We start from the raw sequence: 18,485 nt of genomic DNA, 5'->3' as shown, positions 1-18,485 counted from the left end.
TACCGCAGCAGCTGAAGTCTGAGTAGCGTCATCGGAGCAACTATCCTTGACTCCATTAATATTTCCAATGATGAGTTCAAATAAGGGTTCTTGCATGACAACTGCAAGTGTCGTACCAGTATAAAATGGAGATGCCACCTGGATACATGCCTCAGGGAACAATCTCACTGATCCATCAATAAGCTTTGCATGGATCTGTCGACCTGTATACTGCTCAGACCGAACTAAACTCTGCTTAACAGAGCAACCTGAGGAGCCATTGTCTCTCAGGACCTTCACAGGAATGCCTTCCACAAACCCTGGCTGAACAAGGAAGGTACTTTCACCTGTGGGAGGGCCTGTGGAGGAAGCAGCTAGCCACTCATGAGGCTGCTGAATTGATGTGGCAAACATTGTGCCTTGTGAATTATAAGGAGATGGAACATTGGCCATCTGTGGAGGGGGGTTCACTGTCACTGTGGGACTAGTGAACTGTGGGGAAGTACCCACACTGGTAGGGACGTGACCACCAGGCTGCTGCTGAGGAATGAAGGCTGCGTTCGCTTCCTGCCTCTTTTGAGCTGGTGGTGAAAAAGTTTGTCCCGACGGTCGGTTGCGTGGCTGATACTGCTGCTGATTAGGGTACTTGTTGTACCCCTTCCACTCAGGTTTCTGAGTGTTTTGCCCCTGGTCCTTCCACTGTGGTTTTGGACCTTGGCCATTACTCTGAGAATGGCCTTGTTGCTGGGGTTCAGTCTGAGACGACTTCCCAGACTTGGCAGTATCTTTTCTGCTCCAGGTGTTTTGCTTACGAGTTTGATACCCGTATGCAGTAAAGAATGCGTCAGCCTTTTCTGCCATTTGGCTGGCATCTTTCACCTTGCAGATCTTAAGCTGTGCTATGAGCTCAGCAGGCCACGACCTCTCTAGCTGTGTTCGCAGCATAAGGTCAATTATCCCCTCACGCGTGGAAGGAGTTTCATCTTTCTCCATCCACTCATTTAAGTAAGCTGTGAGACGATCAAGGAACTGAACAGCTGTCTCCTTGTCTTGGAGATGAGCTCGCATGAACTGAACTTTGGCGTCATCTACTGTGAGACCATACGCCTTAATGAGTGCAGCTTTCATCATCTCATATGTGAGATTGTCTCCACGAATTCTGTGGAGAATATCGAGGGCAGGGCCCTCAAATAGGCTAAGAAACTGAAGCCGCTTAGCTGCCTCATCCAGTTGATACATGTCTGCCATGTCCTCAAAACGAGCTATGTACGGCTCGATTCGCTCGCTTTCCTTGTATGAAGGAAGCTTGATGCGTGGGGTCACCAGGACATGTGCAGGGAGAACGCTCGTGGAGCTTGGACCAACTGCACCAGACGTGTCTGAAGCCAAGGAATCTCGCTTGAGCTTCAGCACTTCAAGTTCATGTTCTCGTTCTTTCTCTCGTTCCTCACGTTCGTATTCGCGCTGAATCTTACGCTCTTCACGGGCATCATTCTCGCGCTGCTGCTCCTGATTATGCCGTGAGAGTATGTATTCTTTAATTTCGGTTGGGTCCGAAAGACCCATTTCTTTGGCTTCCTGTAAAAATACAGTAGTAGCCATGGCGCTAATTTATTAAGCAAACCGAAATTGAGTACTGACTGCTTAGCGACGAATACTAATAAACACAAGTAAAGAATACAGACACAAGCTAGTGGTGACCAGTCTTATCTAGTTAACTGGCAAAGAATAAATAAAAAATGTAAATGACTGGGAAGACTCAATAATAAACACAATGGGTACGCCGACTTCCCAGGAGCGAATAAAATCGTCTGGCGTTACCAAGAATAAACTAGAGTTAAGTACTCTATTGATTAATAAAGCAAAAATTCACTTGCTAAATCAACGGTAACCACCAGTAAACTTGTGCCTATAAACTTCAATAATAAATACCTAAATATGAATGAGTGAGCACTATCTCGTGAATAGCTTTAGAGCTAGGAGTTAATATCCTGGAATGAGGTCGCCAATTGTCACAGGGTTTTTATAATATCACGGTGTTTTTAAAATAAATGGTTAAATGTTATTTAAATTGATAATAATATTCAATAATATTGAAGAGCAGAGACAATGATTGTCTTGCTACATCAAGCAACGATTACTTTACGCTGACTTGCTACGATTCTCTAAGATCGAGAATTTATAAACTTTCTCAACAGTACACAGCAGAGACTAATTACTCACAACTGCTGAATTACTGTAAGTTAGCCTCTGGAGAAAGTTACTTCACCCCTGACAATAAATAACTAATACTAATAATAATAACATCAGGTTCTTGCTGATGCATTAACTCCTGGCACAACGGATTTTAAGTTAATACAACAAGACTGGTCTAAGTACCAGTTATGAAAGCAAACGTTTATGCCAGCTAGGAGCTATATGGAAAATAAGCTTAATTTGGATTAAATGAAACAAGATTTTACTTTACATTGAGCTCAAGAAAAAGAACTGTTAAATTTATTTACAAAAAATAAATTTAACGTAACAATTCAAATCAAATTAAATGAGACGCACTCACTCACTCACACAAAAGCTAAATACTTACGCCTAGGAAAAAACACCTTAACTAAGCTCTTATGACTACAAAATACAAAAAGGAAATATTAGTCAATGAATGCGATGTATCACCGAAAGCTGGAGAACTAAAGGTGGGAGCTTGGAGAAACTGTAAGCGGAGTTTGGGTACTAGCTGACCTCTCGTATTGCTGCACCGGTCCTGTCTCCGTCACAGCAAACACTGGACTGAGTAAGTCGTGGGAACAAAAGGGGAAGCAGTAGGCCGCATTTTTAACGGTCAAGTGCAAGCAGGGGCGAACAATAAAGAAAACAATAGTATCACTCAGTACAGCACTTAGTGACGTGCATTAAATCGGTCACTTGAAAACAGTGACGAATGTTTTGAAAAGTGTACCCCGAAATGGAGGGAGAAACGATTAGCTGAGCGATACGCAGTGAGTTTTCCACTAATAGTTCGTGGCTTCTCACAAAAGGGAAATGTCGCGGATTGATTCGTGACACCCACCCCCACATTTCTCTTTCCCCACACACTCAACACCTACACACCTCAACTCCACAAACTTCACAGCCACAAACCTAAGTCCTACACACCCCATTCTCACACACACTCAGTCCCACACATCCAAGCCCCACACATCGCATCCTAGACGTCCCCCAGCCCTACACTCCCCAACCCAGACACCCCATCCAACATACCCCTTCCCCAACACACCCCACCCCACACACTCCATCTCCAACATACCCCACTCTCACACCCAGCGCCAGGCACTCCTCAATCACATGCAGTATAAAATATTGGTGATTGATTATTAAAGACAGATTAAAGGCTGGAATACAAATGAACTCCGAAACAATGCAATTAAAATGTTAATTGGCTTCGTTAATTGATGATCATTACTGGAAGCAACTCAGGAGCAATTAGGGCAAGTGATATGAATAACAAAGTATATATGAGAGAGAGAGAGAGAGAGAGAGAGAGAGAGAGAAATATGTAGAGTATGAACCAGGGTCCTTCTCACGGCGAGGTGCGGGGAAATATAAGGAGGTTTGGCTCCCGGGTGGACACCACAACTGCTCCATCGAGGTTGCTACAGCGCCACCACGTGTAGGCACCTCGTCAGCACCAGGTGGAGGAGTAAAGCAGATCAATGTATGAGGTAGGCCGGTGCTTTGTTTCAGTCTGATGACGCATTTTCTACAATATTGTAGATGCAGACTAGAAACATATTTTCGAGCTGTTGGAATTAAATATAACTTTCATTAGCTCGTTCAGTGGGGAGAGATCTTTTCGGAGGCTGCGTGGATGAGTATAGAGACAGCAAAAATAAAATATAAAATACGTCATCGGATTCAAGGGGCGAAGAAATATAACGAAAGTGCTTCTTTTGGAAGGAGGAGAAGAGACAGACCAAAACCATCGTGGAGGAATTAGATAAATGAGGTTATGAGAGACGGATGTGTGCTGCGTGAGTATAGGAAATCGCAAAAAGAATGCATGAGAGCGCAGAGACTGGAGGGAGGAGAGATAGCCCAAGAACAACGTCAAGGACAATTTAGATACTGTAGATATATCAGGGAAAGAAGAGTGTCATGAAGGAGAGAGAGATACTGAATAAATAAGCTGAGTTGTTAAAACAAAAATAAAAGACTTAGATTAAGAAAAAAACATAGCAGGGTAACTTAGGAGAGAATATGAGGAAGGCAGATGTTTCATCGAAGGGGAGATAGTTACTGAGTAGGGACTGAAATACCTGAAAATCCTTGTGCCGATGCCGCCCCTCAAAGTATGCAGAGTCCGGTAAAAAAAATAAACAGATTGAAAAATAGATCTCTAATAGGCTTTATGAAAAAGGGTTGACTGACAGCTGAGGCCAAAGGCATTTTATTTTCCACCCAATCAGTGCGATGATCATAGTTATTTTTTTTGTCCCTAACTCCAGACGATTTTATCCACTAGACAGAAACCCAGCGCTTTCACTGCCATTGTACTGTAGACTCTAGTTAATTTATTCTGGTTCCTTTTTTTCCATTTTAAACAGATAAAATACATTTGGTATTAAAGAGTTAAGAAAATTGGTGGATGTTTTCAATATCTTCAACTGATAATACACTGAAGCAGCAATGATATTAAAGGCTGAGCATATGAAATAAACTCACAGGAAATTAAATTTCCTCTGCCTAATTTGTAACAATATCGTTATCCGATCTGGGCCTTATATATATATATATATATATATATATATATATATATATATATATATATATATATATATATATATATATATATGTGTGTGTGTGTGTGTGTGTGTGTGTGTGTGTGTAACTGAAGTTTCAAGCTGCTAAGCATACTTTAAGGAATGAGTTTAGAGAAATGCCAGTATAAAGAAATCATCCTTAAGACATTGTTTCTACGTTATAGCGTTGAGAATTTTTAATGTTGTATACTGACTAGCGGATTTTATAGGTACTCCAACTTTCGGCCCTTCTCTTATGGATATTTACCACATTTTTATAGAGATCTCTGCGCTCTTCGTTCGCTCCGACCCTCAGATATTTGTAAGAATTTTGAAGAATGGATTGTTATTTAAAGAGCGAACCAGAATGAAGTTACGTTAGGAACGAATGATCCGAAAAGGGCAAAGTAAAGCTGAAATACACAGAAGTTAATTCATGGACGTAATTAAGTTGGAAAAGTCAAAGCACATTTAAAATATAGGGTATAAACGCTAAATCACGGTGAAGCTCAGGTAAACATGTATTCAAGGTAAAATTAAAAACATATTACTTAGCGCGAAGAAAGGGCGGTTTCGCAGCTCATTCTCTCCCACTCGAACTAAACCACCGAAGCTTCGAATCTCGTCAGTCACCCTCTGACTTTGAGTTAGGAAGCACGTCGCGGCAGACAGAAAATTGATGGATATTTTGTGTGTGATATTAAGGTTATTTCCAACTTTCTCATCTTTCTGCGGTAAAGAAAGGTAAGCAAGGACTATGTTTATTAATTTTTGACTGCTACGCTTTCTCTCAGTTACTCTAGAGAGTTGAGATTAGTTTCAAAATATATCTGATTGTATCGTTAGAGTAGTAGTTGGTGTAGCCCCAGGTTTATTTGCGTTTATTAATTTTGGTGGTGATCTGAATTAGAGTCCTTGTTCAGGACTGTTTCTTGTTTGTTCGCAAGATATGTCAAAATGTTATAGGTGTATTTCGATGAAATTTTGTGCATATATGGGTCATGGGCCCAGAAAAGTTTATTAAATTATAGTGGTGATCTGAGTTGTCTGGTATAGACGCTGGCGGAAGTATGAGCTCTGTCTGTTTCTTCATCTCATTATTATTATTATTATTTTTATTATTTTGCCCTTTCACACTCAACATCCTATTGCTCACTCTCAGCTAATTTAGATAATCTGGCATTACCTGGAGCTGAATTATAGGATTGTTTATGGCAGGGTGAATGTTTTTGTATTTTTGTTGTTGCTGCTTCTGTTGTTGTTGCTGATATTGGTGTTTGCTGTTGTTGCTGTTGTTGTTGCTGTTTTTGGAATTGTTGTTGGTATAGTTATTTTTTATGCTGCTTCTGTTGTTGTTGTTGTTGTTGCGGCAAGCTTATCACAACGTGAACTCAGTGGACTGTTGACTGAAGTTTCCCTGTCCTCCAATCCACCACAATGATTTTGAGGGCTAGGAAGAGAGTTGAGGGACGTTTGTATGACTGGACTTGGGGAGCCGCCAGGTTACATTAGTGCCACCACATGAAGGTGTCCCTCTCCAGCACCAGTGTATATGTGTGAGTGCAACGAGCTATCTCGCTATGACTCAGTTTTAGCAGAACAGTTGTGTATTCAACCTTTTTTTATTTTTCGAATGCCGAATAAAAAAAAAAATCATCCGTCAATTGTTTTATGTTTATCCAAGGATGTTTGTAACAGCCACTGCACTGCCGGGGAAGCTGTATCTTGAATTAATAATGCTTCCCAAATATTTATTTACAATTTATTTTCAGTCCGCAGAGTCGTAGGGCTTTGAAAACGGTCTTCTGTTTTCGTACATGTTAGTGTCCATATTTACCGTACATTTTTTTGTCAAAGTCTTTGGTTAGTTATGAATTATTATTATTATTATTATTATTATTATTATTATTATTATTATTATTATTATTATTATTGTTGTTGTTATTATTATTATTATTATTATTATTATTATTATTATTATTATTATCATTACCAGTAGTAGTAGTAGTAGTAGTAGTAGTAGTAGGTGGCTGCTGCAACGGTAACCAACATCTTCTCACTTGATTTAGTGCTGTCTACATTTTCCTTCACTTTATCATTCTTTTTCTGTGTCTGCCCTCCACTCTTCCTATTTCTGCAATCTTTCCTGTCACATTTTATTACTCTTCTTTCCTTTTCAGGTGGCTCTACACTGAGTGACAAGCCTAATGGTTTCCTGTAGGCCACTTAAGCCAGGAAACAATTTATATCTCTTTGTGGTAACTACTGTATACATAGCCAGCCTACATGTGCTCTCTATGTGTCAACAAGTGGGTTTGCGGAAGGCTAGTGCCCTTCCCCGTAAAACCACTAACTCCAAGACAAACGACCACCCCTTAGGGTATTATGGTGTCAGGCTATAGATAGATAATTATTATTTTTCTCTCCGACGAGAATAGTATGCTTTCACCCCTGTTTGTTAGTTCATTTGTTAGTTCGTTTGTTAGTTTGTTGATTTTTTGTTTGTACGTTTCTTAGTTTGTTTCTTAGTTTGTTTGTCTGTTAGCAGGGTTACTCAAAAACTGAAAGAGCTTTGGACCCAATTTGGAGGGTAGATAGCCCTTGTCCCAGGGAACAATCGATTAACATCTGGCACCGATCCGGATCGTAATACAGATTTTGGGTCCTGAACACAGCTTTTGCGAAACGCTAATCAGTGATGAGAAAACCTAACCCGCTATGAAAAATTGGTTTGGAAATTACGTTGCCCTTGTCGGAGAGATGCGCTCCCCTGAGTGCCCCTCTAGTAATCATTATCATTATCATCATTATTATTAGCACAGAAAGTATGCATGATTATTTCTGAGAAAAACACCTTGCTCAAACTTTACACTTTATTCACAATCTCTTTGTAAGAAGGCAGTCGTTACACTCAGCATTTTAGAGTCAGCATTTTTCATGGCATTATAGTCAGCATACTGGTCAGGATGTGAAATCAAAGCATTGCATCATCAACACAGCAAACCATGATGAATCCTCCATCAGTGTGCAATTTCACTAGTAAATCCCGGTTCAACCGTGGACACTCCCTTGGTTGACATTCCAGCGCCAAATATAACAGGTACGGTAGCTCCACATATGTAATGAAAGAATTGGTACAAGTGCATCCCTCATTACCTTTGTGTGTGTGTGTGTGTGTGTGTGTGTGCGCGATATAGATATATATATATATATATATATATATATATATATATATATATATATATATATATATATATATATATTTTTAGTATCGACATACTTTGCATAAATGATATAGATGAGTATCAAAAGATGCAACGCGCAAAATAAATCGTCGAGGTAGAGCCGTTACGGAATCCTACCAGAGAACAGAAGTATGGCTCTAGAGGATTCGCGTGGTAAGAATGAGAAGGAAAGGGAGGCCAAGAGTGGGCAGAATGTGAAAGATGAAAAGACTGAATGCAGACACGGATTTGAGGGGGGGTGGGAGTGGAATGCCTCCCCTTCCACTTCCCATTTTCAGCAGACAGATGATTTCTCTCTCTCTCTCTCTCTCTCTCTCTCTCTCTCTCTCTCTCTCTCTCTCTCTCTCTCTCTCTCTCTCTCTCGCTTCAATGTTATCACGAAATCACGTCAGTGAAAGACGGCTTTAATAGTAAACTTTGAGGAACTGGTAACGAGTATGTATTCAAACTTGTGCTATCATAAAACCATGGCAATGAAAGACAGCTTTAATAATAAACTTTGAGAAACTGGTAATGAGGCAGTATAAATTCAAACTTGTGGTAATTGCGCTGGAAATCACGCCCTCCTCCACCCCCTTGTCCAAAGTGCTGGATCCGGCTCTGGAATGACACTGTGGAGGTTGAAAGGAGGAGAAGACTGAGACTAAGAGCAACGTAGATGAACGTGGAGCGTCTGGAGTATGAGAAATTATGAGAGTGTATGAGACTGATGTGGCAGAAAGGAAAACAAGAGGGGAACCATGAACAAGGTGATAAAGTTTATGTATAAAGAGGAGAGTCACAGATCTAGGAATTCTTTGAGAGTGAGCTGCTTGGAAGGAGGTGGAGAGATAGACTAAGATGAAAATGAAGACGCTTTGAAGTGAATGGAATGTAAGTGACTGAGATGGCTGGAAGGAGAAGAAGAGGAAGATATAGACTAACTTTTGAAGGTAAGAGGAAGAGCTGTGTTGTGTGAATGGAGCCTAACAGAGCGAAAGATGTTTATTAGAGTAAGACAGAAGAAAGAAGTAAAGAGAAAAAAGGTCTTCAACAGTCTGGAGAAGCAAGGAGAGCTATTAGGAGCGAGTGGGACAGGACAGACTAGACTAAGATAGCATGGTCCAGATCAGTTTAGGAGCAGGAGAACGACCTACGCCCCTGGGTGCTTTATATGATAGAAACCCTCTGGTCACCATTTGGACTAGAACCATAGCACGTAAACCACTGTAGGTTCCAGTCCAAGGGTAATAGTAGTAGTCAATCAATCCATCAATCGACTTGATTTCGTATCCATGCATAAAATATATTTCATCATCATAAATGCAGTAGTAGTAGCAGCAGCAGCAGCACCGCATAGGCAGCAGCAGTAGTAATAGTACATATATATACATAATAATATACAGATACATATTACATAGTAGGTGATGTGTTGCACAGTTATATACAAAAGAAAAAAAATCATAGTAGAAGTAATGATAAAGTAGTTGTAGTAGTAGCACTATACCCTATTTGTTTGACCTGTGCAGCTGAGATGTACTGGGCGAGTAGGGTGTGTTTGATTCGCGGCTGTTGATTGGCCGCCGATTATTTAAATCTACAGCTCTTCTTATTTTAACACATATATATTTATATTTTTAAATTGCCTGAAATATTAGCAACCATTTTAAATATGGAATAATTTCCGAAGCTAAAGAGGTCAATATTAGCTTATAAAGTTTATTGTTGTCAAAGAAAATTAAATTTGATCATAATGTTTAATACAACGATGAATGACTATCTATCTCTCTATCTATTGCCAGACGCCTCAATCCCGTTTGGGGTGGCCACAAACAAATCGCCTCCAAGTCGCCCTGTGCCCCGCCATCTCACTGCCCTGCTCCCAACTCACACACCCCTCTCTCATATACCTCTCCACCCCAACCCTCCATCTCATCCTCGGCCTCCCGCTCCCTCTCCCCCCCTCCACCTCACTCACATACACTTTCTTCGTCAGTCTTTCACCCTCCATCCTCTCCACATGGCCAAACCACCTCAGTGTGTTCCTCATAACGCTTCCTATCACATCCACATCCACACCACAACGCTTCTTTATATCCTCATTCGTCAGCCTGTCTCTCCATGTGACTCCACAGGCTCCTCTTAAATAACTCATTTCCACTGCTCTCACTCTTGACTTGTGTCCTTCCAACAACGTCCAAGCTTCACTTCCGTACGTTAGAGTTGGTATCACAATACTGTCATGTAGTAACTTTTTCACTTCCATGCTCACTTCCCTGTTTCTTATCACTGCTTTCAAAGAACCAGCAACCTTTCTTCCCTGCTGTACCCTTTCACGCACTTCACCCTCCAAACCTCCATCCTTACTCATCACACTACCCAAGTACTTAAACGTACTCATATTTTCCAATTCCTCACCATCCAACCTCACTGTACATTCACTGACTTCACCTCTCTCAAAGACCATCACTTTACTCTTCCTTACATTCACCATTAGATTCCGTTTCTTACACACTCTCCCAAACTCATCCACCAAGCCTTGCAGCTCCCCTTCGTCTTCACTCAACAACACAGTATCATCTGCAAACAACAGTACAGGGAGTTTCCAAACACTATCCTCTCTCACCAGGGCCACTCCAACATCCACTACCCTACCTTGTACCTCTTTTATTACCCCATCCATGTACAGATTGAACAACCATGGAGACATGACACATCCCTGTTTCAACCCAACTTTCAAAGAGAAAAATTCACTTAGTTCACCATCCACACGCACTGCAGCCTTCGCACCATCGTACATACTCTTCACAGCATTCAACAACTTCCCATCTACTCCATATATTCTTAACACTTTCCACAATCCTTATCTATCCACCCTGTCATATGCTTTCTCCAAATTCATGAAAGCCGCATACAACTTCTTTCCCTTCTCTAGAAACTTTTCCACTAAAGATCTAAGAATGAATATCTAATCTACGCAACCTCTTCCCATCCTAAAGCCTCCCTGTTCTTCTCCAACTAATTTCTCTGTTCTTTCTCTAACTCTGTCAATAAGTATCCTACCATACACTTTTCCTATTATACTAAGAAGACAAATGCCCCTATGATTACCACACACTTCTTTTTCCCCTTTTCCTTTGTACAAGGGAATAATTATACCTGACTTCCAATCCTCCGTGACTCTACGTTCCTCCCAGGCCAATCTACACTATCTATTCCCCATGCTTCTGCATTTCACCACACACTCCATCAATTCCCCGATTTAACTTTCTTCATTGCTTCCACAACTTCTATCCTACTGATTTCTTCCTGTCTTCTCACCTCCCTCCTTCTCCCAGCCATTCCCCAGCCACTTATACTCGCATTACTTCCATCCTCTATGTTCAACAATTCCTTAAAGTGTTCTTTCCATCTGCTCACTTTTTCTCCCTTCTCCACTAGTAATCTACCATTTTTATCTTTCACTCCCCTGGTAACTTCACTTCCACCCTGTCTTACTCTTTTCACCTCTTTCCAGAACATTTTCTTACAGTCCCTCCACTTTACAGTCAAATTCCTTCCAAATTCCTCATCCACTCTCTTCTTACTCTCTCTTACTAATCTTTTCACCTCTCTCTTTCTTTCTACATATAACTCTCTCTACCGCCTCTCAACTTCTTCCACGCCCCTATTTCTCATCCATTCATTGTATGCTTTCTTCTTTTGTGCCACAGCCTGTTTCACCTCTTCAGTCCACCACGCTGTTCCTTGCACCCCCCTCCGTCTTCTCTTCCTTCCACACACCACATCACATGCTGCACATATTTCTTCTGTAAATATCCTACACACACCTTCCACGTCTCCCATCTGCTCCAATTCATATTTGCCCAATCGTTCCTTCACTTCTCTCTTATATGCTGCCTTTTTCTCATCCTCTTGTAACCTTTCCACTCTCCTTGCAACTACTCCTTCCTCTCGTCTTTCCCTTCTTCTATTTCTCCATCTTACTTGAATTCTAATTCTGGCCACCACTAAGTAGTGGTCAGAAAGTCCACTCCCCCAACCTCCATGAGCTCTTGCATCCATTACACATCTTCGCATCCTTTCATCCACACACACATAATCAATCATTGCCTTCCTTTCATTCAGTTCACCACCCATCCTTGTCATCACTCGCCATGTATTCCTGTGGATCATTTTATGCCTGAAGAGGGTATTGGCTATCACCAACCCCCTCCCAGCACAAATGTCCACTAACACACTCCCATTCTCATCTATCTCAGCAGGCACACCCCACTCACCAATTATTCCATCCACCTTCACATTCCCAACTTTACCATTCATATCACCAATCAAAAACACTCTCACTGTGTGTTTCCAGCAGGGTTAACAAATCATTTTCTTCGTCAAATTCACCTGAGTGAATTAAATTCTCTTTTATTCTTTCTCTATCCGTAGATTTTATCTCACTTGTTACTCCACCAATATTTATTTCCTTCACAGGGGGGAAACATTTTTCAATATTAACTATGCAAGTTCCCTTCTTCAACTGAACTTCCCCATTCATGTGATTAATAATGAATATCTGAGTTAGCCCTTCGTCGTTCGTATGACATAATGCGTTTTCTACTGACAATCCCTTTACTTTACATAATTCTTCTAAGACAAGAACAGTACTATTCCGTAATTTGCTCTTTATGGTAACCTTCATGTATGAATTAGGTGGTATAACCAAATCATTAGTGAGATGGGCTGGAAAAATTGATAAATCAGTACTGTTATCTGGGTCACTAATTCTGGAGGATGGGGTTGCTGGTGTAAGTGGATTTATACACTCATCTGTTTGTGTATGTTTGTTTAAGCCTTTAATATTACCAATTCTTTTTGGCTCTCTTCTACCAATCGGTGAGGGCTCTGAAGTTATTTCCTCTATGAATTCATTATCAAAGTCTATTCCATTCATTTGTGGGAGTATAATTATGTTCTCAGTTCTCATGGATCTTAAGCCCAGTAACATATGAGCTCTAATTGCTAAGTTTTCAACGATATGGAACAATGCAGAGAATGGTCTTGTAGTTTCTGTGAAACTGAGATTTAATCTTATCATACCTTTTACTGTAATCTCTTGACCATCTACTGTGTATAATTCTAAATCAGCTTCATCCAGAAAAGTTACTTTCTTTTTATTTCTAAGAATTCTGTTTAGTTCTTCATGTGTTATTAAGTTCACTGGAGAGCCTGTATCTAAAAATAAGGAAACGTTTTGATCCTCACATACCGCTGGTATCAAGATACACTCATTTCCCAACATGCCTCCTATGTGAAGTTTAACCTTGTTCTTCTTTACGTTTGTTCGTTTTTTGTCATGACTTGGTCTTCCCCGATTTGAACATAGACACAATTTTTTCTACTGTTTTGCAATCACTAGTCCAGTGCCCTTGGTATCTATGATGCCTACAGTAAGGACCAAATCCTTGTGTCTTTTGATTATCCTCTTTTGCCTTGATAAAGCATTCATACCTTGTGTGTCCTGGTTTTGCACAGTAATGACACAGAATGGACCTATCCCTTGACTGTGACCTACGAGGTGATTTCCCATAAGAAGTGTTGTTTATGGCGCGAGACCTGCTCGGGCTGCGCGAAAACTTATGAAACTGCCTGTAGGAAGACGTGTGGGAACGAGGTCTAGGCGTCTTTGTTTGTTTGGGCTGCCTCATTTCTGGTCGCGATCGATTTTGTTCTCTGTTTGGGGTCGGTGTAGATGTTTTCACAGCTGATACTGTCTCAGGTACCCTGATTCTACCAGAATGTGCATGTGTGTCGACCACACCTGCTTTACTGCACTGCATCTCCACCTCGTTCATTAAGTCTAGTAAGCACATTCCTGGGGTGTACGCGATCGTTTTGGCGATCTTAAGGGTTCTATCAGGTAATTTACACAAGGCAGCTACATAACCAATGATGTCCACGACGAGGTCTGGGGACATCTTTCCATCATCTGGTATCCACTTAGAATTCTCCAGAGTAGCTAATAGGGTTCTCTTGATTGTGGAGACATCAGCAGTTATTTCACTGAGCACATGGTTTGTAGTGTGCTCCCTTACAAGATCTACAATTTTATGTAATTCTGGAATTATACCTGGCAAGAAGTTCATACCTCCAGAAAATTTCTTCAGAAATTCAGTTTTAAATTCATCATATGTCCTAGCACGATGTAGCTTATCGGAGCGCAATAAATTGCTTGCTGGACATCTTTCCTGGCTTATGCAAGATGAAAAAATAGCAATTTTCTCTTGTTCATCTAGTATGTGGCGCTTGATGAACATTTGTTCGCACTGACTGATTAATGAAATGACATCAATGCGATCTTTGTCTGTGCCAGAGAATTTTGGGGCAGTCTTATCCTCGTGATACACAAAAACGTGAGGTGTGGTTTTTAGATCAGCAGTATTTGGTTCTTGATTCATATTTAATGATTGCCCTGTTAATTCAACTTGTACGAGTTTATCGTTATGTGAGGGAATGGTGGAATATGTATGACCGGACCGGTGAACCCTGTTAAGTATATTGGCATACGTATGCAAGGCAGCTGCAAAGTCGTCACTCTCTATGTCTGAAGGGGTTTCCCACTCATCATCCGAAACTCCCGTATTTGTTTCTTTATCCTTAACGTGTGGTGTGGGTTGTACAATGGGTGGGCTGTCTCTTAATTGTGAGTCAGATGTTGTGGCAATTTGTGTGTCATCTGGTATTAACGTGGGTGGTGGCGAAAATATTCCTGTCATTAAGATATGATGTTATGAAATACGCCTCTTGTTTATTTATGTCCTAGCAAACTAGATGAGTAAATAAGTTGAATATAGCTAATTTTAGCACTGAGAAGAAATGAGCAAGTATAATTTTACCCACTTGATACAGATCGTAGAGGTGTGTCGATATAAAAGTCGATCTCGGAAGAAAATACAGGTTTGATTGAAGATCTCTTGATAATTCTAGTGGTGTGTTGATGGACGATATTACTCAGGAAACTCCATGGCCTGGTATTTGTAGTGGTTAACGGCTGTCCCAGGCAAACCTCAGCATAGAACGTCGAATTTCCAACTTAACTGTGAAAATAAGTGAATATGAGTAGGAGCTATGTGAATAATGAGTAATGAGTAGTGGGTGAGAAGTGCCTGGTGTCAGTCACACGTTGCTTGGCATGGCAGACTCGCGTTGTGATGTCATCTCAGCACATGGTGACGTCGGCTTCCCACACTGGTAGCTGTGGTGAGTGAATGAGTAGCGATGAGTAACTTGAGTGAAGACGAGTGAGTAAGATGAGTTGTGAGTCGTGTCTCACTCTTCGTTTGTTTGTTCCGTTTTTCTATGTGGATGTTTTCTCGGTCCTTTTCTCTAGTGATTTACTCGTTGTGGATGAAGACTGCCGCTACTTGTAGGTGCGTGTAGAAGATTATACAGACGACGTAGAGTTGTTAATTGTAGTTGACTGTAGATGGCTGTGGTTGATTGTAGACTATTTGCACTGTAGGCTGTATTTTGTAGGATTTAATGTAGAACTGAAGCTAATCTTGTAGTCTCGGTTGCTTTTGTAGAAATTTGCTCTTAATTCGGAGACGATGTCCGTAGATTTGCTGGTTTGTCGTTAAGCTACTTGCAAGGCGTCGAGTGATCTCTTGACCTCTGCATCAGCGTAATGATCTGGGAGACGGAGGGGGCTGGGTGGAGAGAATACTGTCAGGAGCTGATGTTGGTTGTTTTCAATCTTGATATTTTGTAGGAATTTAATGTTGATTCGTAGACGAGGTTCGTATCCCACCGCTGCCACCAAATGTCATAAAGACTTTGTAGTTACTTGTAGAGAAGTATATTTTAGACTTGTGGTCGAGCGGCTTTTATATCTTGTAGTAGTTTCCCCACCAGATGTCATGTAGTGACGGGAGAGGTAAAGAATAGTATGGGACTATTTTTATTTGTCTTAGAAATATTAAACAGGTCTCTCACATGGAAAGAGTATAAGTCCCGGGTAGCTACCTCCCTGTCTCGCTATCTCTCTCTCTCTCTGTTCTAAGGCTAATCTCCGTCTCGACCTCTCTCTAGGGTCGCTTGTCTCCTTCTAAACTCTCCTTCCTAAAATCTGGTGTAGCAGGGGTGTGTCACGTATGTTCCTCATGGTTACCAGATCTTTTTTCACGAGAGGACTGCTGACAGCTAACTGCATCATCTCCTTACTGGCCGCTGTCGTCAGCTTTCCTCAGTGTTAAGAGTGTGTAAGCATGTTTAGCACTGCTCGATTCTCGCAGACACAACACCTTATCATTTGACTTCCTGCTTCTATCTGTCTCTCTATCTATTTATTTATCTATCTATCTATTATGTAGTCCTACATCACATTCCTTCTAAACTTTTCCATGCACACTTCTACATTTGTCCAGAACTCTTCTCTCACTCTTCTAGCACGATTTTGCTTTGGCGCATACACACACACAATCGCCCATATTTGTATTCCAACTTTCAACTTTACCCACACAATCCTTGACCCAGCTGATCCATACTGTCTTATGCTCTTCTTCCATCTCTTACTCACAACTATACATACTCCTTCCTTTGCCCTCTCATTCTCACCTACTCCTGCACAAACACCCCATCCATAGTCCCATTCTCTCACACTGTCTCCTCTCCATTTTGTTTCAGTTATTCCACATACATCCACTTTCGCACCCTCAAGCACCTGGACAATCTCTCTCTCTTTCACCTCATCATTCGCTCCCCTTACATTCAACGTTCCGATAACCATGTCCTTTGTCCGGTCCTTGGTCGTCATCGTTTGGTCAGTCCTTGTCCGAGGCTTATTGTTTGTTTTTTTAGTTAGTTGTTTTCCGGGGAGGGGCACTGACGTTTGAAGCAAATTATCCACCCAAGGTTTACACCCACGTCCGCATGTTGCACTGCATCCACCCACGGTTTACACCTACGTCCGCATGTTGTACTATAATATCCACCCACGGAGTACACCTACGCCCGCATGTTGCACTACAGCACATGCATTCATTTACTTCAATGACATCATCGGCAGCCGCGAGTCAAACACACCCTACTTGCCCCATACATCTCAGGTGCACAGGTCAATCATATAGATTATAGTAACAGTAGCAGTAGTAGTGATAGCATTTTTTTCTGTATTTGCCAAGATAGACACTGGTTAAGCTCCTTCACCCCTAGGACGTCATTTTCACTCTACTCTTGCTTCAACCAGACGATTGTATTCGCGTTAACAGTACGTCCCAGCGGTGAAGGGGTTAATGAGGCCCATATATAACCCATCCAGTTGGACAAGTCTCTCCCAAGCTGAGTAATATCGTTGGATGGCGCCGAGATTAAAAATATTAATAACGTTATAAGGTCAAGGAGAGAGATTGCTAGTTTTTGGATGAGGTATTTTTCTCCTTGCTCATTGTTTCCCTGAGGCTCATTAACTCTGCTACGCCAGGGTTATCTGACTACTTCTGGATTGGGTCTAAACTGAAATTGACGGAAGAGACTTACATAGGCCCTTCCACCCCATCCTCTAATCTCATCCTTGGTCTTCCTCTCCCCCTGGTCAAATTACTTCTTGCTTTAAATAGTTCAATTTAACAGTTGTAAAAGAATTTCGACACTCAAAACTCTTTACGATGTACAGTTGGTACTGTATATTAACTGCAGTTATGTGCCTCAGAAAAATAATGAAACAAAAGTACTGTGCTGTATATATATATTTTTTTAAAATATGAATCTCCGTTTATGATTTTTGGGCCGGTCAGGCTCTTGGACAAAGTTTGCTTCACCCTTATGCCAGCTTGCTCAATAGAATAATTGAGGAACTGGATGTAAACCGCCAAAATCAGATGGTAAAATAGGAAATGAATGGGACTGAGCAAAAACTGATCCTCTGCTTTAAAGTCCTCGTGATATTCATTCATTCATTGCCAGACGCCATGTATCCCAAACGGGGTGGCCAAGGGCTTAGAGTTAATTGTTTTACAGGGAGGGGCACTAATCCTCCACCAACCCCACTTGACACGTAGGGAGAACGTTATGCCAACAGCATCTGGTGTTCCCAGGCGGTCACCCATCCAAGTACTAACCGGACCCAACGTTGCTTAACTTTGCTGATCGGACGGAAAGCGGTGTACTCAACGTGGTATGGCCGTTGGCATATTATTAAGCTTCCTTGTCATTTTATGTGTGTGAAAGTAAAATCACGAGTTACTTGGGGTCGTATTCTCGTGGGCTTAGAAGGCTTTCTAGCACCATTTCCTAAGCTCCTTATTTTGCATACTCCATGTTAATTATCTCTTATGCTACTTACCTCGTTTCACTATCAATACATATTACAAAACATCACAAAAGAGAGGATGAAAGTTCAGTATTGAGAATTAAACTGCGAAGGATGGGGTGTTAAGGAGTCTTTTTAAGAGACCGCAATACGAGCCAGAGTTTCTTCTATTTTACCCTTATCTTATGCAGGAAA

General features: G+C 41.2%; 1 non-coding gene across 1 annotated transcript; it reads right to left on the bottom strand.

Annotated features, from left to right (window-relative positions):
• Positions 1–18,050: 18,050 nt before the first annotated feature.
• On the bottom strand, positions 18,051–18,169 carry LOC145396900 (5S ribosomal RNA). Its single transcript, XR_013896859.1, has one exon. It is a non-coding gene; the product is annotated as a 5S ribosomal RNA (ribosomal RNA).
• Positions 18,170–18,485: the final 316 nt, after the last annotated feature.

This window comes from Coenobita brevimanus, chromosome 39 (genome assembly GCF_032717465.1).
Source record: "Coenobita brevimanus isolate Jiangsu-jjx chromosome 39, ASM3271746v2, whole genome shotgun sequence".
Lineage (NCBI taxonomy): Eukaryota > Metazoa > Arthropoda > Malacostraca > Decapoda > Coenobitidae > Coenobita > Coenobita brevimanus.
The sequence above is the reverse complement of the archived record's forward strand: the minus strand, read 5'-3'. Positions and strand labels throughout refer to the sequence as shown.